Source organism: Protomyctophum parallelum, assembly GCF_964188405.1.
Source record: "Protomyctophum parallelum genome assembly, chromosome: 7".
Lineage (NCBI taxonomy): Eukaryota > Metazoa > Chordata > Actinopteri > Myctophiformes > Myctophidae > Protomyctophum > Protomyctophum parallelum.
In genome coordinates, this window is record NC_139705.1 from 50,323,031 (window position 1) to 50,336,243 (window position 13,213).

Here is a 13,213-nt window from a genome sequence, read left to right on the forward strand (position 1 = left end):
ACATAATACAATATGAGACAGACCATAGACTATAGCAGAGAATACATAATACAGACCATAGACTATAGCAGAGAATACATAATACAGACCATAGACTATAGCAGAGAATACATAATACAGACCATAGACTATAGCAGAGAATACATAATACAGACCATAGACTATAGCAGAGAATACATAATACAATATGAGACAGACCATAGACTATAGCAGAGAATACATAATACAATATGAGACAGACCATAGACTATAGCAGAGAATACATAATACAATATGAGACAGACCATAGACTATAGCAGAGAATAGATAATACACTGGTGTTGAGACAGACCATAGACTATAGCAGAGAATACATAATACAATATGAGACAGACCATAGACTATAGCAGAGAATACATAATACAATATGAGACAGACCATAGACTATAGCAGAGAATAGATAATACACTGGTGTTGAGACAGACCATAGACTATAGCAGAGAATACATAATACAATATGAGACAGACCATAGACTATAGCAGAGAATACATAATACAATATGAGACAGACCATAGACTATAGCAGAGAATAGATAATACACTGGTGTTGAGACAGACCATAGACTATAGCAGAGAATACATAATACAATATGAGACAGACCATAGACTATAGCAGAGAATACATAATACACTGGTGTTGAGACAGACCATAGACTATAGCAGAGAATACATAATACAGACCATAGACTATAGCAGAGAATACATAATACAGACCATAGACTATAGCAGAGAATACATAATACAGACCATAGACTATAGCAGAGAATACATAATACAGACCATAGACTATAGCAGAGAATACATAATACAGACCATAGACTATAGCAGAGAATACATAATACAGACCATAGACTATAGCAGAGAATACATAATACAGACCATAGACTATAGCAGAGAATACATAATACAGACCATAGACTATAGCAGAGAATACATAATACAGACCATAGACTATAGCAGAGAATACATAATACAATATGAGACAGACCATAGACTATAGCAGAGAATACATAATACAATATGAGACAGACCATAGACTATAGCAGAGAATACATAATACAGACCATAGACTATAGCAGAGAATACATAATACAGGCACTGGTGTTGAGACAGACCATAGACTATAGCAGAGACAGACCATAGACTATAGCAGAGACAGACCATAGACTATAGCAGAGAATACATAATACACTGGTGTTGAGACAGACCATAGACTATAGCAGAGAATACATAATACAGACCATAGACTATAGCAGAGAATACATAATACAGACCATAGACTATAGCAGAGAATACATAATACAGACCATAGACTATAGCAGAGAATACATAATACAGACCATAGACTATAGCAGAGAATACATAATACAATATGAGACAGACCATAGACTATAGCAGAGAATACATAATACAGACCATAGACTATAGCAGAGAATACATAATACAGGCACTGGTGTTGAGACAGACCATAGACTATAGCAGAGACAGACCATAGACTATAGCAGAGACAGACCATAGACTATAGCAGAGAATACATAATACACTGGTGTTGAGACAGACCATAGACTATAGCAGAGAATACATAATACAGACCATAGACTATAGCAGAGAATACATAATACAGACCATAGACTATAGCAGAGAATACATAATACAGACCATAGACTATAGCAGAGAATACATAATACAGACCATAGACTATAGCAGAGAATACATAATACAGACCATAGACTATAGCAGAGAATACATAATACAGACCATAGACTATAGCAGAGAATACATAATACAGACCATAGACTATAGCAGAGAATACATAATACAGACCATAGACTATAGCAGAGAATACATAATACAATATGAGACAGACCATAGACTATAGCAGAGAATACATAATACAATATGAGACAGACCATAGACTATAGCAGAGAATACATAATACAGACCATAGACTATAGCAGAGAATACATAATACAATATGAGACAGACCATAGACTATAGCAGAGAATACATAATACAATATGAGACAGACCATAGACTATAGCAGAGAATACATAATACACTGCTGTTGAGACAGACCATAGACTATAGCAGAGAATACATAATACAATATGAGACAGACCATAGACTATAGCAGAGAATACATAATACACTGGTGTTGAGACAGACCATAGACTATAGCAGAGAATACATAATACACTGGTGTTGAGACAGACCATAGACTATAGCAGAGAATACATAATACAGACCATAGACTATAGCAGAGAATACATAATACAGACCATAGACTATAGCAGAGAATACATAATACAGACCATAGACTATAGCAGAGAATACATAATACAGACCATAGACTATAGCAGAGAATACATAATACAGACCATAGACTATAGCAGAGAATACATAATACAGACCATAGACTATAGCAGAGAATACATAATACAGACCATAGACTATAGCAGAGAATACATAATACAGACCATAGACTATAGCAGAGAATACATAATACAGACCATAGACTATAGCAGAGAATACATAATACAGACCATAGACTATAGCAGAGAATACATAATACAGACCATAGACTATAGCAGAGAATACATAATACAGACCATAGACTATAGCAGAGAATACATAATACAGACCATAGACTATAGCAGAGAATACATAATACAGACCATAGACTATAGCAGAGAATACATAATACAATATGAGACAGACCATAGACTATAGCAGAGAATACATAATACAATATGAGACAGACCATAGACTATAGCAGAGAATACATAATACAATATGAGACAGACCATAGACTATAGCAGAGAATAGATAATACACTGGTGTTGAGACAGACCATAGACTATAGCAGAGAATACATAATACAATATGAGACAGACCATAGACTATAGCAGAGAATACATAATACAATATGAGACAGACCATAGACTATAGCAGAGAATAGATAATACACTGGTGTTGAGACAGACCATAGACTATAGCAGAGAATACATAATACAATATGAGACAGACCATAGACTATAGCAGAGAATACATAATACAATATGAGACAGACCATAGACTATAGCAGAGAATACATAATACAGACCATAGACTATAGCAGAGAATACATAATACAATATGAGACAGACCATAGACTATAGCAGAGAATACATAATACAGACCATAGACTATAGCAGAGAATACATAATACAGGCACTGGTGTTGAGACAGACCATAGACTATAGCAGAGACAGACCATAGACTATAGCAGAGACAGACCATAGACTATAGCAGAGAATACATAATACACTGGTGTTGAGACAGACCATAGACTATAGCAGAGAATACATAATACAGACCATAGACTATAGCAGAGAATACATAATACAGACCATAGACTATAGCAGAGAATACATAATACAGACCATAGACTATAGCAGAGAATACATAATACAGACCATAGACTATAGCAGAGAATACATAATACAGACCATAGACTATAGCAGAGAATACATAATACAATATGAGACAGACCATAGACTATAGCAGAGAATACATAATACAATATGAGACAGACCATAGACTATAGCAGAGAATACATAATACAGACCATAGACTATAGCAGAGAATACATAATACAGACCATAGACTATAGCAGAGAATACATAATACAATATGAGACAGACCATAGACTATAGCAGAGAATACATAATACAGACCATAGACTATAGCAGAGAATACATAATACAATATGAGACAGACCATAGACTATAGCAGAGAATACATAATACAGACCATAGACTATAGCAGAGAATACATAATACAGACCATAGACTATAGCAGAGAATACATAATACAGACCATAGACTATAGCAGAGAATACATAATACAGACCATAGACTATAGCAGAGAATACATAATACAGACCATAGACTATAGCAGAGAATACATAATACAGGCACTGGTGTTGAGACAGACCATAGACTATAGCAGAGACAGACCATAGACTATAGCAGAGACAGACCATAGACTATAGCAGAGAATACATAATACAGACCATAGACTATAGCAGAGAATACATAATACACTGGTGTTGAGACAGACCATAGACTATAGCAGAGAATACATAATACAGACCATAGACTATAGCAGAGAATACATAATACAGACCATAGACTATAGCAGAGAATACATAATACAGACCATAGACTATAGCAGAGAATACATAATACAGACCATAGACTATAGCAGAGAATACATAATACAGACCATAGACTATAGCAGAGAATACATAATACACTGGTGTTGAGACAGACCATAGACTATAGCAGAGAATACATAATACAGACCATAGACTATAGCAGAGAATACATAATACAGACCATAGACTATAGCAGAGAATACATAATACAGACCATAGACTATAGCAGAGAATACATAATACAGACCATAGACTATAGCAGAGAATACATAATACAGACCATAGACTATAGCAGAGAATACATAATACAGACCATAGACTATAGCAGAGAATACATAATACAGACCATAGACTATAGCAGAGAATACATAATACAATTTAGAGTAGCATTTTCCCCGGGTTACTGAAGGAGGATATCTACAGTATATGTGGCTGTCTGAGGAAAGGGCAGAATATGACATATCGCTGCCGACCGTCGGGCAATCCAACTTCTAACGTATTTGTTTTGTTTGGGGGAAAACAAATGCTAGGCCTATACTTTTTCTGTACAAATGGCTGGACCTACCAGCTCACAGCATTCGTCGTGAGCTTGGACATCGGCCACTTTTTTCTTTTAACCCATTAAAACCTCCTGATTCTGTCCACCTCATGAACAGCTCTCAGCGGGTAAATGGGGCTGGTCTGTCCACCTCATGAACAGCTCTCAGCGGGTAAATGGGGCTGGTCTGTCCACCTCATTAACAGCTCTCAGAGGGTAAATGGGGCTGGTCTGTCCACCTCATTAACAGCTCTCAGAGGGTAAATGGGGCTGGTCAAGGTCTAGATTCTGTCCACCTCATGAACAGCTCTCAGAGGGTAAATGGGGCTGGTCAAGGTCTAGATTCTGTCCACCTCATGAACAGCTCTCAGAGGGTAAATGGGGCTGGTCAAGGTCTAGATTCTGTCCACCTCATGAACAGCTCTCAGAGGGTAAATGGGGCTGGTCTGTCCACCTCATGAACAGCTCTCAGCGGGTAAATGGGGCTGGTCTGTCCACCTCATTAACAGCTCTCAGAGGGTAAATGGGGCTGGTCTGTCCACCTCATTAACAGCTCTCAGAGGGTAAATGGGGCTGGTCTGTCCACCTCATTAACAGCTCTCAGAGGGTAAATGGGGCTGGTCAAGGTCTAGATTCTGTCCACCTCATGAACAGCTCTCAGAGGGTAAATGGGGCTGGTCAAGGTCTAGATTCTGTCCACCTCATGAACAGCTCTCAGAGGGTAAATGGGGCTAGATTCTGTCCACCTCATGAACAGCTCTCAGCGGGTAAATGGGGCTGGTCAAGGTCTCAGGTTCCAACTCCCATATTTTAGATTTTCCCTCCCGGACCCCCGTGGGGTTGAAAAGGTTAAAGGACCACTTCACCACTTTTCAACCAACCTTCATATAGTTGGTCCTCACTAATGTTCATGAAAACATGCCACAATATTTTTCTACTTTGTCTGTGTCTCATGGGAGGGCTGTGGGCGGTTGAGAAACCAGTGTGTCTCATAGGAGGGCTGTGGGCAGTTCAGAAACCAGTCTGTGTCTCATGGGAGGGCTGTGGGCAGTTCAGAAACCAGTGTGTCTCATAGAAGGGCTGTGGGCAGTTCAGAAACCAGTGTGTCTCATGGGAGGGCTGTGGGCAGTTCAGAAACCAGTCTGTGTCTCATGGGAGGGCTGTGGGCAGTTCAGAAACCAGTCTGTGTCTCATAGGAGGGCTGTGGGCAGTTCAGAAACCAGTCTGTGTCTCATGGGAGGGCTGTGGGCAGTTCAGAAACCAGTCTGTGTCTCATAGGAGGGCTGTGGGCAGTTCAGAAACCAGTCTGTGTCTCATGGGAGGGCTGTGGGCAGTTCAGAAACCAGTCTGTGTCTCATGGGAGGGCTGTGGGCAGTTCAGAAACCCGTCCACCAGTGACATCATCAATGGGGAATCCAAGCTAATAAGTGCAGGCTTTCTATTCCTGAAAAGCCATCGATCTCACGATAATAAAAATCTAAACAAAAGATTCTCGTTTTTAAAACAATTAATCGGCCTAACGATGATGAGGAAAAATCATATGAAGATAAGTTGAAAAGTGGTCCTTTAAAACCGGGAAAGCATCATCAGTGTCATTTTAGCTTTTTACGCAGAAGGCTATTCAGAAATGGCAGATATACAAGCTCACAGCAGCGCCATCTTACATGCATGTGCTATTTTTTTTGCATTTTGAAATCGGCCTCAGGTTCTCATGGATTCATGTCGAAAGGTTTTTATAAATATAGCTTGCTTACCATTTTCTGAATAAAAACAGATTTGGACACATAGAAGGTTTCCACCCGACAGTGACATAAACTAATGAATATACATTTGCAAGTGCAACGCGTTCCCTTCCCTTCCCTCCCTGCTGTGTCCTTCTGGTTCTGGTTCTGGTTCAGGCTGAGGTCGGTGTCTACGCTGGGCGTCTGACACGACAGCTCCGCTGCCCGCGGGCTGCCATCATCGCTATCTTCACCACGTAGCCACGGCTACGCTACCATCTGCTGCCGCCATGCCTTCACCTTCCCCTCCTCACCACCCAGATCCATGACCTCACCTCAGCACCATAGAGTTATATATAAGATGTAGAGCTGGGACTTGATTAAAAAAAATGTATCTAATTAATCAGAGGCTTTGTAATTAATGAATCTCGATTAAATCACATTTTAATCGCATATCAATATTCAACCCGAGAACAGTGAGAAACCTTTCTTTTCCAAATGTTTTTGGTATCCCAGTGAATAGTGACTACGGGATTCCACTCATTTTACTGTCATTAATATACCTTAGAGTTGTTGTGTTGCTATAATAAGAAAGTCCCCCCCCCCCATTCTGTGTTGCCTAGAACTGGAGGTCTGAAAAAAAGTCAGTAACATTATGAAGTAATAATAATAATAATAATAATGGATTTTATTTATAACACACTTTACATTCGCAAGAATCTCAAAGTGCTACAGCAGTGAATAAAAGCGAAAGAAACAACACACCATTAAAAACATCTAAAAGAACAGGAACATTAAAACATAAGGGCAAGGCTATAAAAATGCTTTGGTAAAAAGGAAAGTTTTGAGTCCTCTCTTAAAAGCGTCTACCGACTGTGGGGCTCTCAGGTGGGCGGGGAGAGGACCGACTGTGGGGCTCTCAGGTGGGCGGGGAGAGGACCGACTGTGGGGCTCTCAGGTGGGCGGGGAGAGGACCGACTGTGGGGCTCTCAGGTGGGCGGGGAGAGGACCGACTGTGGGGCTCTCAGGTGGGCGGGGAGAGGACCGACTGTGGGGCTCTCAGGTGGGCGGGGAGAGGACCGACTGTGGGGCTCTCAGGTGGGCGGGGAGAGGACCGACTGTGGGGCTCTCAGGTGGGCGGGGAGAGGACCGACTGTGGGGCTCTCAGGTGGGCGGGGAGAGGACCGACTGTGGGGCTCTCAGGTGGGCGGGGAGAGGACCGACTGTGGGGCTCTCAGGTGGGCGGGGAGAGGACCGACTGTGGGGCTCTCAGGTGGGCGGGGAGAGGACCGACTGTGGGGCTCTCAGGTGGGCGGGGAGAGGACCGACTGTGGGGCTCTCAGGTGGGCGGGGAGAGGACCGACTGTGGGGCTCTCAGGTGGGCGGGGAGAGGACCGACTGTGGGGCTCTCAGGTGGGAGGGGAGAGGACCGACTGTGGGGCTCTCAGGTGGGCGGGGAGAGGACCGACTGTGGGGCTCTCAGGTGGGCGGGGAGAGGACCGACTGTGGGGCTCTCAGGTGGGCGGGGAGAGGACCGACTGTGGGGCTCTCAGGTGGGCGGGGAGAGGACAGACTGTGGGGCTCTCAGGTGGGCGGGGAGAGGACCGACTGTGGGGCTCTCAGGTGGGCGGGGAGAGGACCGACTGTGGGGCTCTCAGGTGGGCGGGGAGAGGACCGACTGTGGGGCTCTCAGGTGGGCGGGGAGAGGACCGACTGTGGGGCTCTCAGGTGGGCGGGGAGAGCGTTCCACAGTTCGGGGGCGACCGAGCAGAAAGCCCGGTCACCCATGGTGCGTAGGTTGGTTGTAATGTCACTGAGTACATCTCAGTGACATTACAAAAATGTACTTCATAATGTTACTGTTTTTTTTTCAGACCTCCAGTTCTAGCACAGAATGGGGGGACTTTTTATTATTTCCAGTGCACACAACTCCATAGAACAATGTTGAAAATGAGTGGTATTCCCCTCACCACACAGATCCATATGACCTCAGCAACGTCTGCACCATAGAGTTATATAGAAGCTACAGCGCGTATACTGCCAGTGGCGTTCTACTTCTGTCACGGTTCGCAGTGGCGTGCACAGACATTTAGAGGGGCAGGTGCTCAAGTGAAAAAAGGGCACCTTGTGCAGCACATTTTAGCTATTGAAAAATAGCAGATCTACAACGAGCTTGTAGGTCTGCTATTTTATTTATTTATCGAAGAACCACTGACATAGAAACATAGCTTTAGATTGTGGGGGCCTAAATAATATAGTAGAAGCGTTTTTTATCAAGATTTGATCAATGTCACCGCATGGTCCACACACTTTTTTTTCTTCTTTTTTTTTAAGAGCAAAATTGCCAAAAGGGCAGGGGGTGCTCTAGCACCCCCTAGTGTCTATCTGTGCACGCCACTGACGGTGCGACTCAAGACAAGTAATATAGGGCCCAAAATGCTGAACAAACGGGGAGGAGCCGAGAACGTCAAATTAAAGTATTTATTATACTGAAAACACTATAGGTGAACATAACGGGAACAGAACACCATAACAACATCTATAGTCAAGCAGGGAACATAAAGAACTGAGGGTTTAAAGGAACACTTCACCACTTTTCAACCTATCTTCATATAATAGGTCCTCACTAATAATCATGGAAAAAATGGCACAATTTTTATGAAGATAGGTTGAAAAGTGGTGAAGTGGTCCTTTAAGTAGACACAAGGTGAACAGGACTAACAATCAACACAGGGATTGGCTGGGAACAGGACACAGGTGGAGAAAACACAGGCAAACACAACTATAGGCAGAACCGGAAACCAGTGGCGTGCACATATAGACACTAGCGGGTGCTAGAGCACCCCCTGCCCTTTTGGCAATGTGCTCCCTTAATTTGTAGTGTGTGGACCATGCGGTGACATTGATCAAATCTTGATCAAAAAACGCTTCTACTATATTATTTAGGCCCCCCCACAATCTAAAGCTATATGTTTCTATGTCAGTGGTTCTTCGATTAAAGAAAAATAGCAGACCTACAAGCTCGTAGCGCGCCACTCGGTGGCGCGCTATGAGCTTGTAGATCTGCTATTTTTCAATAGCTAAAGCACCAAAATGGGTTCCCGCCCCAAAATGCGCTGCACAAGGTGCCCTTTTTTTCCACTTGAGCACCTGCCCCTCTAAATGTCTGTGCACACTGCCGGAAACACTATAGGACATCACTAAAAGTGTGCAACAGACTGATATCGTGACAACATCGATTTTGGACGCCAACATTTGCGTGTCCAAAAAGTGGATATGCTAATTAACGAGCGTGTTAAACCCCAGCTGCTCGCTATAGGGGTGAGATGAGGTCAGGGGCAGCAGCTGCAGCGCCATTCCACATTCTTTATCCCATTCTGACCTGAGATCAGATTCTATAAAATGTCTTCTACATCCTGACAGTTTTCCATTCTGACCTGAGATCAGATTAAAAAAAAAATGTCTTCTACGTCAGTCGTTCTTCGATTTTTCCAAAAATAGCAGACCTACAAGCTCATAGCGCGCCACTCGGTGGCGCGCTATGAGCTTGTAGATCTGCTATTTTTTTAATAGCTAAAGCATAACGTAATGCTAACACCAAAAGGGGTTCCCGCGCAGAATGGGTTATTGTTACATCCAGTTATAAAAGTATGAGATTGATTCTCAAACTTTTTTAATTCAACGTCCGCAACAAATGAAACCAAATGGACTCGTAAGGATGTATTCCATCTACATTAAGAACGAGCGTGTAGATTGTCAATTTTCACTATATTTAACGACAAAGATAAAAAACTATACGTATAAGGCTCTTCTCTCTTTGAGTTAGTTTTAGTTTTATAAAAATACAATACAGTTTCAGTTAGTTATAGAGTTTTTATTTCTTAAAAGAATGGTTATGTTTTAGACCTGAGGCCAGTTCTAATGTCTTCTAAATCCTAACAGTTCTCTGAAAAAGTATGTTGGTGCATGCTAAAACGTGTTCATGTCAAGGATCCCGAAAAACCACCGATATATAGCATGATATACAAGCTATATGAGCTTGTATATCTGCTATTTTTGAACAGACAGCCATGAGCTTGTATATCTGCTATTTTTGAACAGACAGCTATGAGCTTGTATATCTGCTATTTTTGAACAGACAGCTATGAGCTTGTATATCTGCTATCTTTGAACAGACAAAGTATAAAATAATGTGTTAAAATGGATCAGATCTAAAGATGCCACACAGATGCTTTCCCGGTTTTTTAATTGGATGGGATAAGCACCTCCAGCCAGGAGGAGGAGGCAGAGGTTCTAGGAACATTATCCCGTCTATAGCTGCCTCATCGTCAGCCTCCAGCCTCTGCTCACCTCCTCCACCAGGCCCAGCAGGATGAATAAACCACTCACCTCCTCCACCAGGCCCAGCAGGATGAATAAACCACTCACCTCCTCCACCAGGCCCAGCAGGATGAATAAACCACTCACCTCCTCCACCAGGCCCAGCAGGATGAATAAACCACTCACCTCCTCCACCAGGCCCAGCAGGATGAATAAACCACTCACCTCCTCCACCAGGCCCAGCAGGATGAATAAACCACTCACCTCCACCACCAGGCCCAGCAGGATGAATAAACCACTCACCTCCTCCACCAGGCCCAGCAGGATGAATAAACCACTCACCTCCTCCACCAGGCCCAGCAGGATGAATAAACCACTCACCTCCTCCACCAGGCCCAGCAGGATGAATAAACCACTCACCTCCTCCACCAGGCCCAGCAGGATGAATAAACCACTCACCTCCTCCACCAGGCCCAGCAGGATGAATAAACCACTCACCTCCACCACCAGGCCCAGCAGGATGAATAAACCACTCACCTCCACCACCAGGCCCAGCAGGATGAATAAACCACTCACCTCCACCACCAGGCCCAGCAGGATGAATAAACCACTCACCTCCACCACCAGGCCCAGCAGGATGAATAAACCACTCACCTCCACCACCAGGCCCAGCAGGATGAATAAACCACTCACCTCCTCCACCAGGCCCAGCAGGATGAATAAACCACTCACCTCCTCCACCAGGCCCAGCAGGATGAATAAACCACTCACCTCCACCACCAGGCCCAGCAGGATGAATAAACCACTCACCTCCTCCACCAGGCCCAGCAGGATGAATAAACCACTCACCTCCTCCACCAGGCCCAGCAGGATGAATAAACCACTCACCTCCACCTCGAGGCCCAGCATGCAGGATGAATAAACCACTCACCTCCACCACCAGGCCCAGCAGGATGAATAAACCACTCACCTCCACCACCAGGCCCAGCAGGATGAATAAACCACTCACCTCCTCCACCAGGCCCAGCAGGATGAATAAACCACTCACCTCCTCCACCAGGCCCAGCAGGATGAATAAACCACTCACCTCCTCCACCAGGCCCAGCAGGATGAATAAACCACTCACCTCCTCCACCAGGCCCAGCAGGATGAATAAACCACTCACCTCCACCACCAGGCCCAGCAGGATGAATAAACCACTCACCTCCACCACCAGGCCCAGCAGGATGAATAAACCACTCACCTCCTCCACCAGGCCCAGCAGGATGAATAAACCACTCACCTCCTCCACCAGGCCCAGCAGGATGAATAAACCACTCACCTCCTCCACCAGGCCCAGCAGGATGAATAAACCACTCACCTCCTCCACCAGGCCCAGCAGGATGAATAAACCACTCACCTCCACCACCAGGCCCAGCAGGATGAATAAACCACTCACCTCCACCACCAGGCCCAGCAGGATGAATAAACCACTCACCTCCACCACCAGGCCCAGCAGGATGAATAAACCACTCACCTCCTCCACCAGGCCCAGCAGGATGAATAAACCACTCACCTCCTCCACCAGGCCCAGCAGGATGAATAAACCACTCACCTCCTCCACCAGGCCCAGCAGGATGAATAAACTCATCGTCAGCCTCCAGCCTCTGCTCACTCACCTCCTCCACCAGGCCCAGCAGGATGAATAAACCACTCACCTCCACCACCAGGCCCAGCAGGATGAATAAACCACTCACCTCCACCACCAGGCCTAGCAGGATGAATAAACCCATCGTCAGCCTCCAGCCTCTGCTCACGCACCTCCACCACCAGGCCCAGCAGGATGAATAAACCACTCACCTCCTCCACCAGGCCCAGCAGGATGAATAAACCAACCTCCTCCACCAGGCCCAGCAGGATGAATAAACCAACCTCCTCCACCAGGCCCAGCAGGATGAATAAACCAACCTCCTCCACCAAGCCCAGCAGGATGAATAAACCAACCTCCTCCACCAAGCCCAGCAGGATGAATAAACCATGCAGCTTTTCATGAAGACATTTTGGGCCAGAGAGTATAAGAGGTGGCATGCCTAAAATAGCCCTGCTCGAGTCAGGACGGTGGCTCGGCTGGTTGGCTACACTTTGCAGCGATGTCGCCTAGTAGAGCCATGTTGTCATGGGAGCCACGCCACTGATCCGTCTACAAGCCTAGTGGAGACCTACTGTATTCTACTGTAGATATGATCCACTGATCCGTCTACAAGCCTAGTGGAGACCTACTGTATTCTACTGTAGTAGATATGATCCACTGATCCGTCTACAAGCCAAGTGGAGACCTACTGTATTCTACTGTAGATATGATCCACTGATCCGTCTACAAGCCTAGTGGAGATCTACTGTATTCTACTGTAGATATGA

General features: G+C 44.4%; 1 protein-coding gene across 1 annotated transcript in view; it reads left to right on the forward strand.

Annotated features, from left to right (window-relative positions):
• LOC310862148 (acid-sensing ion channel 1-like) overlaps nt 1-13,213 on the forward strand; it is a gene marked incomplete at both ends in the record, with an annotated part of 165,661 nt that overhangs the window by 85,062 nt on the left and 67,386 nt on the right. The gene's annotated exons all lie outside the window — the stretch shown is intronic.